Source organism: Protopterus annectens, chromosome 1.part1 (assembly GCF_019279795.1).
Source record: "Protopterus annectens isolate FY-2018-M chromosome 1.part1, PAN1.0, whole genome shotgun sequence".
Lineage (NCBI taxonomy): Eukaryota > Metazoa > Chordata > Ceratodontiformes > Protopteridae > Protopterus > Protopterus annectens.
The window spans coordinates 1,936,013,073-1,936,025,746 of NC_056726.1; positions in this window are offsets into that span (position 1 = coordinate 1,936,013,073).

The following is a 12,674-nucleotide window of genomic DNA, read 5'->3' on the forward strand; positions in this document are numbered from 1 at the left end:
CACACACACACACACACACACACACACACACACACACACACACACACACACACACTTTTACATTTGCCAAGACTGAAATCAGAACTCCTACCTAACTAGTTATTTCTACTATAATGTTACGCAGTTATCGCACACTCCACAGAGATATCAGGTTGAGTCCTGATGTAAGGTACTTTTAAGGTGACTGATATCTGCAGGACTGCTAAAGTAAGACAATGGAAAGTGTACTCGGTGTGAATGGACCCAAAATCTTTAACTTATAAATGCACACACTTTTACATTTGCCAAAACTTAGATTAGAACTCCTACCTAACTATTTATACTATAGTGTTACACAGTTATCGCACACTCCACAGAGCTTATAGGGTTGGGGGCTGCCAAGAGGTATATCTAAAGAGACAGATATCTGCAGGACTGCTAAGGTAAGGCAATGGGAATTGGGTGGGATAAGCCTGTTAATTCCTAGATCCTACTGGCAATTCTCTAAGTGTAGTAGGATTCCCAGTGTGACCTGCTATGGTAAATGTGGGACTCGATTCCAGGGATTGTTGTACTCCAGCCCAATTTTTTGTGCTACAGCTGTACCTCTCAACCTGTTGGTGCAGGATATCTGGAGATAGCCTATAAAAATGGGGGAGACAATGGGCCATACAGTGGTCGGCACTATTTCTCTTAGTAATGTATGAGTTGCTAGGGTTATAGGGTTTGTTTTAGCAGACATCTGACATATATGACATTTGACACTGTCAAGTATAATTTCAGTAACTCATGACATACCTCCTCATCTCATCACAGTAATTTGCCAGAGGAATACAGGATGGATGATGCAGAGACCAATAGTATGGGCCAAATGCTAGGCATTATTGCACAATCCAGCCTGTTGAAAGGTGTGTCTACAACCAATTGACTGCTGGAGCTGTGGAAACAGTCCAGCACCATGTGATATATAATGATGGCGGAATCTCTGTGCATTTCTGTTCTGGCATGGTTTGATTTCCAGTCCATAGATGGGTAATATAAGTTAGGCAGGATCAGGGTGACAGGCAGACTCCAGATAGATTTTTAGGGGATAAGATATATGGAGGAGGTGTCCTGGGTCAGATATTTTGGTCTGTAGCTACCGGTACTTTGCGTAGGGGGCTTCTCAAAGGTTGACTGAACTTGGAGGGTTTTGTGTGCATCAGACTGTTTGACCAGCCAGGAGGTGCATGTGTGTGTCTCACATATATGTATGCTCCACCTCATTTTGCTTGGTTGGCCACATTTTGGGGATTTTGGGGTCAGGATGTTGTATAGGATGAGTGATCAGGGAAGGATGTATTAGTCCCCATGGCTGTGGGCCAGGTTTCTGTAGATGCAAACATGTCACCATCTTCCAGGGTTAGGACTGCCTGCAATGAGTGGATTCCCATGTTTAGACTCTTAATCCTGCCTGTCGAATGTACAGAGTTTCACTGAGTGTCCAGATTCATGACTCGTATAGCTGGCTGGTTACCCAAACAAGTGTGGTCTTCAAGCAAAAGTGTTTTGCAAATCACTCAGGGCTGAAGTCAGATATCACTGACAGCTGACATTGCAGTTTCAGACTTCATACCCTTCAGACATTCCATGCTAATGCAATCATTCCATTAACCTTCTAACATTATTAGAGCAGTATTTCAAAGTTGTCCTCTCTGTACCTTTATCACCCCATTATTCATGACTTTGTCCAGATATCTGGCTCTCTGAGGCTGGCAGCTTTACTCCTAGCAGTTATCAGCAAGGCTTTTCTTTGCATTTTGTTGACTGTGTTATGTTGGTGTTATGGAACCCATGACACTCCCTATAAGGGTAATGTGGGTGAGGCATGGGCCTTTGCCAGAGGCCTGTTGGCCAGGTGTGACAGTTGCAGGACATTTCAAGCAAGGCAGTGCATTCTTCTGATCATATGTTCCCAGGCTGCTGGGCAATGGATACCCCTAGGATGGCACCAGTAAGCTGACTCGGTGTTACTGACAATCACTTTCTGTTCATATTTAGCTATCAGTCTGTGTGACAGCTGGATGCTGCTTAAGGCTATAGACATGTTCCTGCGTTTCTATGGGATTATGGAGGGGCACACCTGTACACAATACACATTTGCACAGAATGTGTTGATATTTGATTAACATTTTGGTCCCATTTAGCATAGTTGAGACTACATGCATTACAGTATCGACCACAAGTCAGATTCTTCTGGAATACACATTTTTATGTTCGGACTTCTTACCTTTCAGAGTCATTCTGCCACTGCCAGACCTGCTATGATATCACTGTGTAAGTCTATAGGTGGGAAGTCCATGGATGTCACCATTTGGAGGCCTTTGCCAGACATTTCTGTATGGTTTGCTACAGCTGATCTGCTCGGTGAGGCTCGGGGTGAGTATGGGACCTCCACTTTGACATCCATGCATGTGACCTTTGACCCCTCCAGTTATTTGGCTTACCACATATACTGCAATGGTATGTGTCGAATAGGGTGGTACTGCATAGTGTGAGTAAGCCAGTAATGGGCATAAACTTCCTGCTGTCCTACATAACTGTCAGTTGTCTGCTGCTATCACAGTACACCACCCAAATCCCTTGCCAGCTTGCATCAATATCATAGATATGCTATCAGAGCATTCTACTCCATTAATTTATTGTTTAGAAGACTGACTTACTTTGTACCTGAGGCAGTTGTGAGGATGGTGCTTGAGGGCTGACTATGTCAGATGCATGCTGTACACTGCTTATACATGGTAATGTATAGGTGGTGTGATGTTTGGCATCCATTTTACTGTGTGTGCAAGTTGGAGAGAGATATCAGTCCCTGGGTACATACGGTGTCAGTGTATGTGCTATGTGTTGCCTTTTTGCCAAGACCAGGGCTTACTGGACACAGCTCCATCTGCCTACAGGGGCAGGCACAAGATGTTCCTTCTCTGAGTCCCTTTGCACCTTTGGAGACCTTGGCAATGGTGGGGGGCTGTGTGGCCCTTCACTGTTTTGTTCCTGCTGCAGCTGTTTCTGCAGGATCATATTGTGTAGCATGGCACATACTATGACCATGTGTGCACATGTGGCTGGAGAGTACTGCAAGGCTCCACCAGATATGCCAAGGCAGCGGAACTGTGACTTGAGCATCCCAAACACACACTCTATAATGATCCTGGTTTGTGTGCATGTCTCATTATGGCACTCTTGTGTGGGTATGTGTGCATTTCTGATGGGTGTCATCAGCCATGGTGCCAGTGCATAGCCAGCATCCCCCAACAGGTGGCCATATGGGATGTCCCCCCTGGCAAATGCCTGGTACAGCTGTGATGAATGCCAGATGTTGGAGTCATGATAGCTTCCAGGGCTGCCAGCAGACACATCCATGATAATGCCCGGGGCATCACACGCAACCTGGCAGTTGATGGAATGGAACCCTTTGTGGTTTAGGTAGACCCTACCCTGGTCACTGCATGGTGCTTTTATGTGGATTTGCATGCAGTCTATGACACCCAGTACCTCCAGGTATTCTGCTACACAGTGGAAGAGATGCATATTGCTGGTCCTCTCTTCACGGGTGCTGGAGAAGTAAATGTGCTCAGTGGCATGTGGTTGCATGGCGTCCAGGAACTGGTGGAGTATCCTGGATGCAGATGCCTGTGAGACCCCCATGATATCCCCAGTTGGTCTTTGGAAAGTACCTGTAGCTACTATTCTTAAGGGTACACATACTTTGGTATCCGCTGAGATGGGTTCCCCTCTGTTGGTTCTGGGTCTGAGAAGAGGTCAGCACAGCTCAATGAGTTGCTGAAATATGTCCCTCTCCACCCTGTTGTGCTCTACTATCTCCAGATCATGTAGCTCCTGGGTCTGAACACTCTTCTCCTCCTCAGTCTGATTCAGTTGTCAGCATTATCCTCCTCAGTGCCTTCAGCCTCTTGCACATACTGATAGATCAAAGTGACAGCAGCCTCTAACATTTTTTGGTAGTTTTCTCAGTTAAAATTCCCCTGTATGTGTGCAGAGTTTGGTGTTTGCATAGTTTATAGCAGTGTGCTGCAGATGTTGCCTGTGTGATTGGCTGACTTTGAGACATTCCACCTCCCAGCTATTTTACTTGTATTTGAGTGCCTCTATTTTGCTATTTCCCTTGTTTTTTCTTTTCCCCTCACCCCTCTGAGGCACGGCGCTCAAACCTACTGCTTAAATGTAAACAGTTCTGCTATTTCCTTTTTTTTTAAGTACCAGTGTACGCCGCACACACCCGTTCAGATAAGGTGAACACATTTTAGCAGAAATGGCCCTCCCCTGGATGGGAACATGGTCTTCATTTCATGGAGTAAGACATTACAGCCTCAGACACACTCCCTTGCTTAGCTGTGCTTAGCTAAGTGCATACCCAGGCAGCGGAGCTCCAATGTGCTTACAGCAAGCATGAAACACACCTTTTTCATGTTAGCTGCTCCTCCTGCCCAAACTATCCTGTTCTAGCACCTACACAGTTAGATGCAGTGTGTGGACTTAGAATATGTTGTGATTCAGTAAATTTCCCCTCATTTGCATACCCCACTGCCTTAGTCCATAGTTACTGCTCTGACATAGAGCCTTTTCCTTTGACAACCAGTGTTTCCTGGTAATGTTTTGATTCTGCATACCATTGACTATAATGGCAAAATGCAGATTTCCCCTAAAATTGAGTTTTAATATTTTTTTTTATTTTCGGCACAATCCCTTTTGTGCGCCGCTGCCCTATGCTTAAACGGCCAAGATCAGCCAAAATAAAATACTTTGATTTTTTATTAAATTAAACACTTTCCCATGCCAATGGCCATATATTTGGCTACTGGCATGCCTAAAGTTTATTATACATGCTTTTATTTGAGCTGTCATGCCTCTATTTTGTTATATGCAGAAATGTGTTCGGTTAGTAACCTAACACATTTCTGCAACTAGCACTGTTCCTGCATGGATGCCTGCCTGCTTCCAGAATTGCTAATTCACTTCATTTTCATGGTTTTCACCCACAAATGAGGAAATTAGCATTCTGCATGGCTTTCCATGCAGGAACAGTGTTGGCAGGCTCGTGCACATCAGATCATCTGTTTCCTGGATCGCTCAGTGGCCATATTCTGTGCAGGAGTGGCTACACTGTTCCTGCACAGAATTTTTTGTTTAATAAATCCCACTGATAGTCTTGCCAAAGTTGGCTAAGGACAAACAATATGTTAAGAATTACCTTTCCATTTCTTTGTTGCAACTAGACGTAAAAACATACAATAAGGTTCTTCCTCAAAGGTTGGATAAGATTGTACCAAGGTTAATTTCCATAAATCATCAGGGGTTAATCAAAGAAAGAGCAGGGAGCCCATATTTAGTAATACTGTGGGTTAATATACAACTAAAGGAACACAGGTGGACTTTTCAGGAGAGTACATTGATGATAGACATTCAAAAAGTATTTGACAGTACTAAATTGAACTTTATTTAGGCACTTCTTGAAAGGTGTGGTTGTCCAGATCATTTTATTAGGATATGGCGACTATTGTAGGCAGAAATGTTTCCTTGTGTATATACCAATGAGATGCCCTCATCTATTGAAATGACACAAAATGGAATGGCACATGGCTGCCTCTGCCCTCTTTTTTATTGCTTTGGCAATGGCAGCCTTCAATGAATTTCCAAAAAACTGGGACAGGGGATGCCATTTTAATTGATGACTTTAGGCGTTTGCTAACATCATAGCTTGCAGAAGACTGTGTTATATGGCAAAATAACCCACAGCTAAACATACAAAGAGTTTTGAAGTTGTCTGCATATTTCAAAAGGGTTTAAGGCCTTGGTAATAACATGGCCCAAATGCAAATGTTTCATCTTATGACCAAGTCATGTGAGACCATGAGGGCATTGTGTCACCTACCATGTAGATTTGCTACCAGGTTAGTATTCTTGGGCACTTGGTTGCACCTAAACATTTTCCAGAATGTCCGGATAAATGCTTGACCATTGACATGTGATTTATAAAACAAGATATATAACTGAGCTAGGTTAAAACTTTCTTTTTTAAGTAGATTCAAATTTGTCATGGCATGCATATTACCTATAGTGTTTTATTTATTTATTTATTTTATTTATTTATTTCCAGTTTGATTACCGGGGAAGTCCACTGGGCCAGAACGTACCCATTTTCATTGGAGGCCCGGGGAGAAAAGCTCCAAAAGCAAAGCAAATTCAATCTTAGTTACATGGTGTAAAAGGTAGTAATAAAATATATACATTAGAAATTGCATTACATTGATACAGATTTGTAAAAAAAAAAGCAAAAACACACAGTATACTTCAAAAATCATCATTCAGGAAGGTAGATAATAGATTTAGTAGTTTCCTTCAAGTAGCAGGTTAAACTGTATGAGAAGAAGGTCTAAGGTTATTATGCTATTTACAATATTTACATATGAGGAGAAGAGAGAGAGAGAAAGTACATAGACTGAGAGTGGATTAAGGTTTGATCAAGCTGTGATCGAGAGAAGAAAAGAGAAGAGAGAGAAAAAAAAAGAGAATTAGGATAGAGTAGAGAGAAAGGCTATAGAGGGATTCAAGGGGAATTTATTTAAATTTAAGTAGGATGTAAGCAGGTACACTTATGTTTAGTGGACAAGTAAGAGAAAAGTTGGGTTTTGAAGGCTTCAGTGTTAGATGTTTTTCTAAGAGTAGAAGGGAGAGAGTTCCATTTCCTGCCAAGAGAGTAGGAGAGAAGGAGTTGGCCACCAGGGCGATTGGGTTTGTGGATGGCGATTAAATTTTGGTGTTGTTTCTTCTTAGACATTTATGCCATGTTGTATTTACAAGTATATTAAGGAATGGTAAGGATTAGTTATGAGGTTTGTATGGCAGAAGAGTAGACCCAAAATTATTTTTGTTTACCTAATTTGCAAGCTAATGGGAAGGCAGCAATAGGATGGCAGTATATGCAGGCTCAGCAAATGATAAACTGCTCTGGTTCCAGGTGGAATTTTTTAATATACTGAAAGTTGATCTGTTTCTGTCAGGCATTTATTGATGTGACTAGGGGGTGGTGCTGGAAAGATAGTTTGAGCAGCAAGTGAAGTGTAACCATAACGGGCATACAAAGGGAATACTTATTTTGCCCATATCAAGGATATGAGCCAATTCAGTAATTTGCTTAGTTAGTTAGTTAGTTAGTTAGTTAGTTAGTTAGTTAGGTAGGTAGTTAGTTAGTTAGTTAGTTGTCTATCAATGCTTTGTTGACTGGGTTAGTCCCATGAGGCTAATGGCATCTTTTTAGGGGAAACCTGAAATGGCATTTATACCATTAAGGAAAATTTGGCCAGGGCATCAGGGAACTTTCCTTAATCTTGTTAGTCAGGGGAAAGATTTGTGTGTTACACATCCTAACTTTCTGTTTCATGTCCAGGCATGGAAACAGCCAGGAGGAACAGGAAAAGAATATGGTTGATTCAGCTTTGGCTGAAAATGAAGTGAAGGGTGATGAAAATGTAACTGAAATGGTAGAATCCATACCAGAAGTTTTTTCGTGATGCTGTGGGTACAGAAAAAACAGTGAGTGAGACTGTAGCTGTAATATAGATGGATTCAGAGGAAAACTTTCAGAGGAGATTGTTTGAAGGAGAGACAGTTACCAATGAGAAATGCATAATTAAAACCCTCCAATTGGGAGGGTTGTGGTATGATTATTTGAAAGAAATGGTAAGCCAAAGTGAACCAGAAAGTGGAGCAGCAATTTCATGGAGTGACATCATGGATAAAATAGAAGAAGAAAAAGGAGAAGAGACTGTGCCAGAAAAACTTCAAGAGACAAAAACGTATGCACAAACTGCGGGAGAAGGAGCAAAGAGAAAAGAAGAAATAAAAGAAACAAAAAAGAAGTATACAGTATGTGTGAGCTGTAAAAATGAAGAAAGCTAGGACAGGTATAAGGTTTGGGACTCTGTCATAGCACCTCTGGTTGTCAAAGCAAAATAGGTAAGAGCATTTATTTTAATTAAGAGACTTTTAAGACTTGATATTTGAGACTGGGCAGCCCTTGGAAAATGTTTTGGGTGCATGCATATGAACAAAAGACAAATATTTATCCATAGTCAGAATATGTCATTGAAGTTTTTTACAGACAAACAACAACAAGAATAATGATCCAGTTTAGAACTGAAGTTGAAGCAAAAGAACTGAAAGAACATTTCTTAACTATATGTAAAGAGGTAATGGACACTAGAAAAGTATATGATAAAAGAGGATTATGGACTGGGGGATGAGAATGTGGAGTAATACTGAAAATGGAAAATGATAATGTTATGCATATACCTAGTATTATTAATGTTCATGGTAATAGAGGTTTTGTGAAATACAGGGGTCAACCAAAAACTTGTTATTTTTGTGGAAAAAATGATCATTTAATCAATGAATGTGAAAAAATATATGTTATTTATGTGATAAAACAGGGCACAATGCAAAAATAATTTGATTTAAAGTGTAAAAAATGTGGCAATACTGGTCATTCATGGCAAGAATGTGAACTGAATGTGCAAAAAAATGAAAATGAAGTTATACAGGATAAAGAGACAGAATGTGTTATACAAGAAAATGTACAAAAATATGTAACTGATAGAGATTATACATAAAGTTAAAGAAAATAACAAGGAAAAAGAAAAACTGGAGACAAGTCATTAAAAATTTACACCAAGCTTTACCTCACTCCTCCCTAGTCCAATATGCTGATGATTCGACCAAAGTCTGTTCTGCACCCAACCCTATCATCCTACAACAAATGACCCAAACAGCTTTCTCTACTTTTGAATCTTGGATCCACCAAAATCATCTGTCCTTAAATGCCAAAAAAAAATTATGTTGCTCACCCCTAAAAAGAATACTTCTATCAGTTTCCAAGACTTTAACATTCTTTCATTAAATTCCATAAAGATCGAACTCGTGGCTAATAAGAAACTCTTGGGGGTTATAACAGACAACAATGTAAAATTTGATCTACATATCCAATCCAACATCTCTAAAACCCAAAAAACTTGGCCTCCTCTACAGGCAAGATAAATTCCTCTCCCCTGCTACTAAACAAACCCTAACCCTCTCTTACTTGCTTCCTTCTCTAACCTACATTACTCCTCTACTAACTAACCTGCAGTCCTCTTTAAAACTGAAATTAGAATCCTGTTATAACAAAATTGCCAAATTTGCTTCTAATTGTCATTATTCTACCCATCACTGTATAGCCTTAAGGCATCTCCACTGGCTTGAATTCCCACATTTCCTGCTACACCTCCAACTAACTACCTCTCATAGACTAATATTCAAACCACAAGACTGCCCTGCACTCAGCTCCTTATTTACCCCTTACTCCCCCACTATGTCATTACGCTCAGAAAATCAAAACTTACTACAAGTCCATAAAACACACCTTCCAGTTGTTTAATTTCTATACTCCTGGACTATGGCCAGACACTGGAATAACCCCCCCTCTTCTGTGCATTCTGAACAACACCCTTTCAAATTCAAAACCACCCTCCAAAATCATCTTTTTTCTAAATGGATTTGCAGCTGCTGTACCTCCTCTAATGCTGTTACCTAACCCTCTCTCCCTTATTTGTACTCCTTACATTGCTTTATTTTTAATTAACTTATGATCTTTGCTGCCTCTAAAATCACATTTTTGTCATTTTGCTTAATTCTATTATTACATTGTGCAGCTGTAAGCTGTACCACTTCACTGATATCATTGTATAGTAGAAACCCTTGTAAATATTGTAACTACTGTGTGGTAGCCACCTCTGTACTGTAATGCAGTTTTTCTATGTAAATTTTACCTCATCACTGGTATCATTCATTTTGTAGTAACTCTTGTAAGTATTGTAACTACCTTGTGGTAGCCACCTCTGGAATGTAATGCAGTTTTCCTTATCGTATTAATCTATTGGAGCTTTCCTCCCTGGGCCTCCACTTAAAATGGGCTCTCATCAGCCTAGTGGACCTTCCCGGTAAACAAACATCATAAAAATAAAAAAATAAAAATGTGAGGAAGAAGCAGATTGTTGCACAGTAAGAAATTAAAAAAAAATTCAATAGGGAAAAGAGTTAAAGAAAGGAAATAAAAATTCAAAAACATAATGCTTAGAGAAAATAAGAAAGGAAAGGATAAACATTTTTATTATACTAATTAGTCTTAAACACTGAAAATATTATCTTTAAATGTGAACAGTATGAAAAATCTTAAAAGGATAATAGGTATATTACAATGGTGTGCTGCAGTAGATACAAATATTATTGTTTTAGAAGTTATCAGATTATTAACAGAAGAAGAAAGAGCATAAACTGAAAACCTTTGGAATGGTGTAGTAGATTGGAACTTGGGGAAAGAAATATGCTCAGGTATATGTATATTATGTCAAGAAATCATTAAAATATTAAATGTAACCATTGTGGAACCAGGCTGAACTATGGTAATAGACAAGGATGTAAATAAATATGTGTATAGAATTATAGCTTTATATGCATATGTAACAAAAAAAGAGAGAGAAATGATATTTAAAATATTCTTGAATATGTTTGTGTAAATATGGACATTATAGTTATTATATTATCATTTAAGGAAAAATAAGAGCAATTGTGATGTTAAAATGGCTAAAGAAATTATGAGATGTAGAAAGTTAAGTGTATGGGAGAATAACCACTGGACCTACAAAAGGAATGAAATTGGGACAGAAACTGATTATTTTTTAATATCTGATAGTTTAAAAGTTAGGAAAAAATGAATTAAGTGTACTGAAATGGTCAAATCATGTGGAAATATGGGTTAAAGTACAGGAAAATGAAGAATATATAAGACTAGGAAAAGGAATAAAGAGAGTTAATGAAAATAAATTAGATTTAAAAGAGAAAAATAGAACTCATGGAATTACAGAAAAATCATTCAACTATGGTGGAGTTTTATGAGAATTGGACTGTTTGGTGACTTAATTTTAAAGAAAAATATAAAAAAGTATTTTTAGAATGTATAACGAAGAAAAGAAGAAAAGAAAAAGAGAGCTATAAGATATTAAGTCAAGAAACATTTAGAGACTTAGAGAAGAACAATTCATTTTATGAAAAAGAAAGAGAAATATATAAAATGAATCAAATTAAAATTAACAACTTGTTATATATGCAAAAATATTCTTTGCAAGGAAAGAAAGAAGAGGTAGCACCATATTTGAGTAAAATAATAAAAGAAGGAAAAATAATAAGTGAATTAAAAATAAGGAAGGTAAGCAAATAAGACAGCAAGAAGGAGTATACAAAATAATTAAAGAATATCCCTCGGATTTACTGATCTTCCATGTAAGACTAGATTAGTCTTGCACAGAAGCGCCAGTGTAAGAGTATGATGTCAGCGTTCTATGCATATTAATGAGGGTGCGCTGCCTCAACTCTAAAGCTTACACGGATCGTGGATGAGTTTAGGGGGCATGTCAGACTGCCAAGCAGTCCAAATATCCACGCCCCTGCAATGAAGAAATGCTGCAACTTCACATTTAAATGAGCAGGTCCACTCATATGTGTACAATGTAACACTACACTCCCCCATATGTTCAACAACTAACAGAATAAAAAATACAAATATTTTTTTTTTATCCTCCGATATAGCTGCGTGTAGTTGCACAGGTTTGCCCGGATTTGCCCATTGCTTAGCTACAGTTACAACAGCTTAGAAACCAGAAGAGGATAATAAGAAAAATATATGCAAATTAAGTAAGATAGCGTAGTGGTTAGAGCTGTCACACAAAGAGGAGGCATTCCCGATTCAAGTCCCAATACCGCACGTTCCATTTTCTGTGTGAAATCTATATACAAAAACATTTCCTGACATTTTTTATATATAAGTTTTGTAAAAAGCATTGAAATGTAAAATTTAGTAGTGCATGAATTATATATATGAAGGTGAAATGTTTATGCATTCTGAGGCACGCGCACCTTATTTTAAGCAATATAAAGCACTGCTAACCACATTTTACCATTATTGAGATGTGGATATAATTATATTGGAAGACATCAGGATATTGGCAGAGGAAGTAAGACTGTAAACACAAAAATGTTGGGATGGGGAAATATGAAATATAGGGAATACAGACTGTTCAAGAAGAGCAATATTATGTAGAAAGGAAAAGAGAGTTGTAGGTAAACTTATGAGAGAATAAGAGAATTATTGTATAAACAAAATATTTTCTACAAGGGAGAAAAGAAGAACTTCCCACCTGTTTAGGAAAAGTAGTAAAATAGGACAGTAGTATAATAAGAGAAATGAAAGACAAAGAAGGTAATAAGAAAAGTCAGCAACAGACTGTGTAAATTGTTTTAAGCTATGAAGAAGAAATGTTTAGTAAAAAATGAAACATGACATAAAGGATTGGGAAGTTAAAGAAATTCTCAACAAAATAATAGAGAACTCAGTAAGGCAATTACCTTATATGAATAAGAAAATATATTTAAATAGTTAAATGTAGAATCAATATCAGGTCCCAATAACATTGGGATTGACATGTATCAAAATTTAGAAGTATGACAAAAATGCTTAATATTTGTATATAATGAATGGTTGAATGATGGACTGAAATAAAAGGAATTATGTAGTGGAATATTAAAATTTATATGGAAAAAGGGAG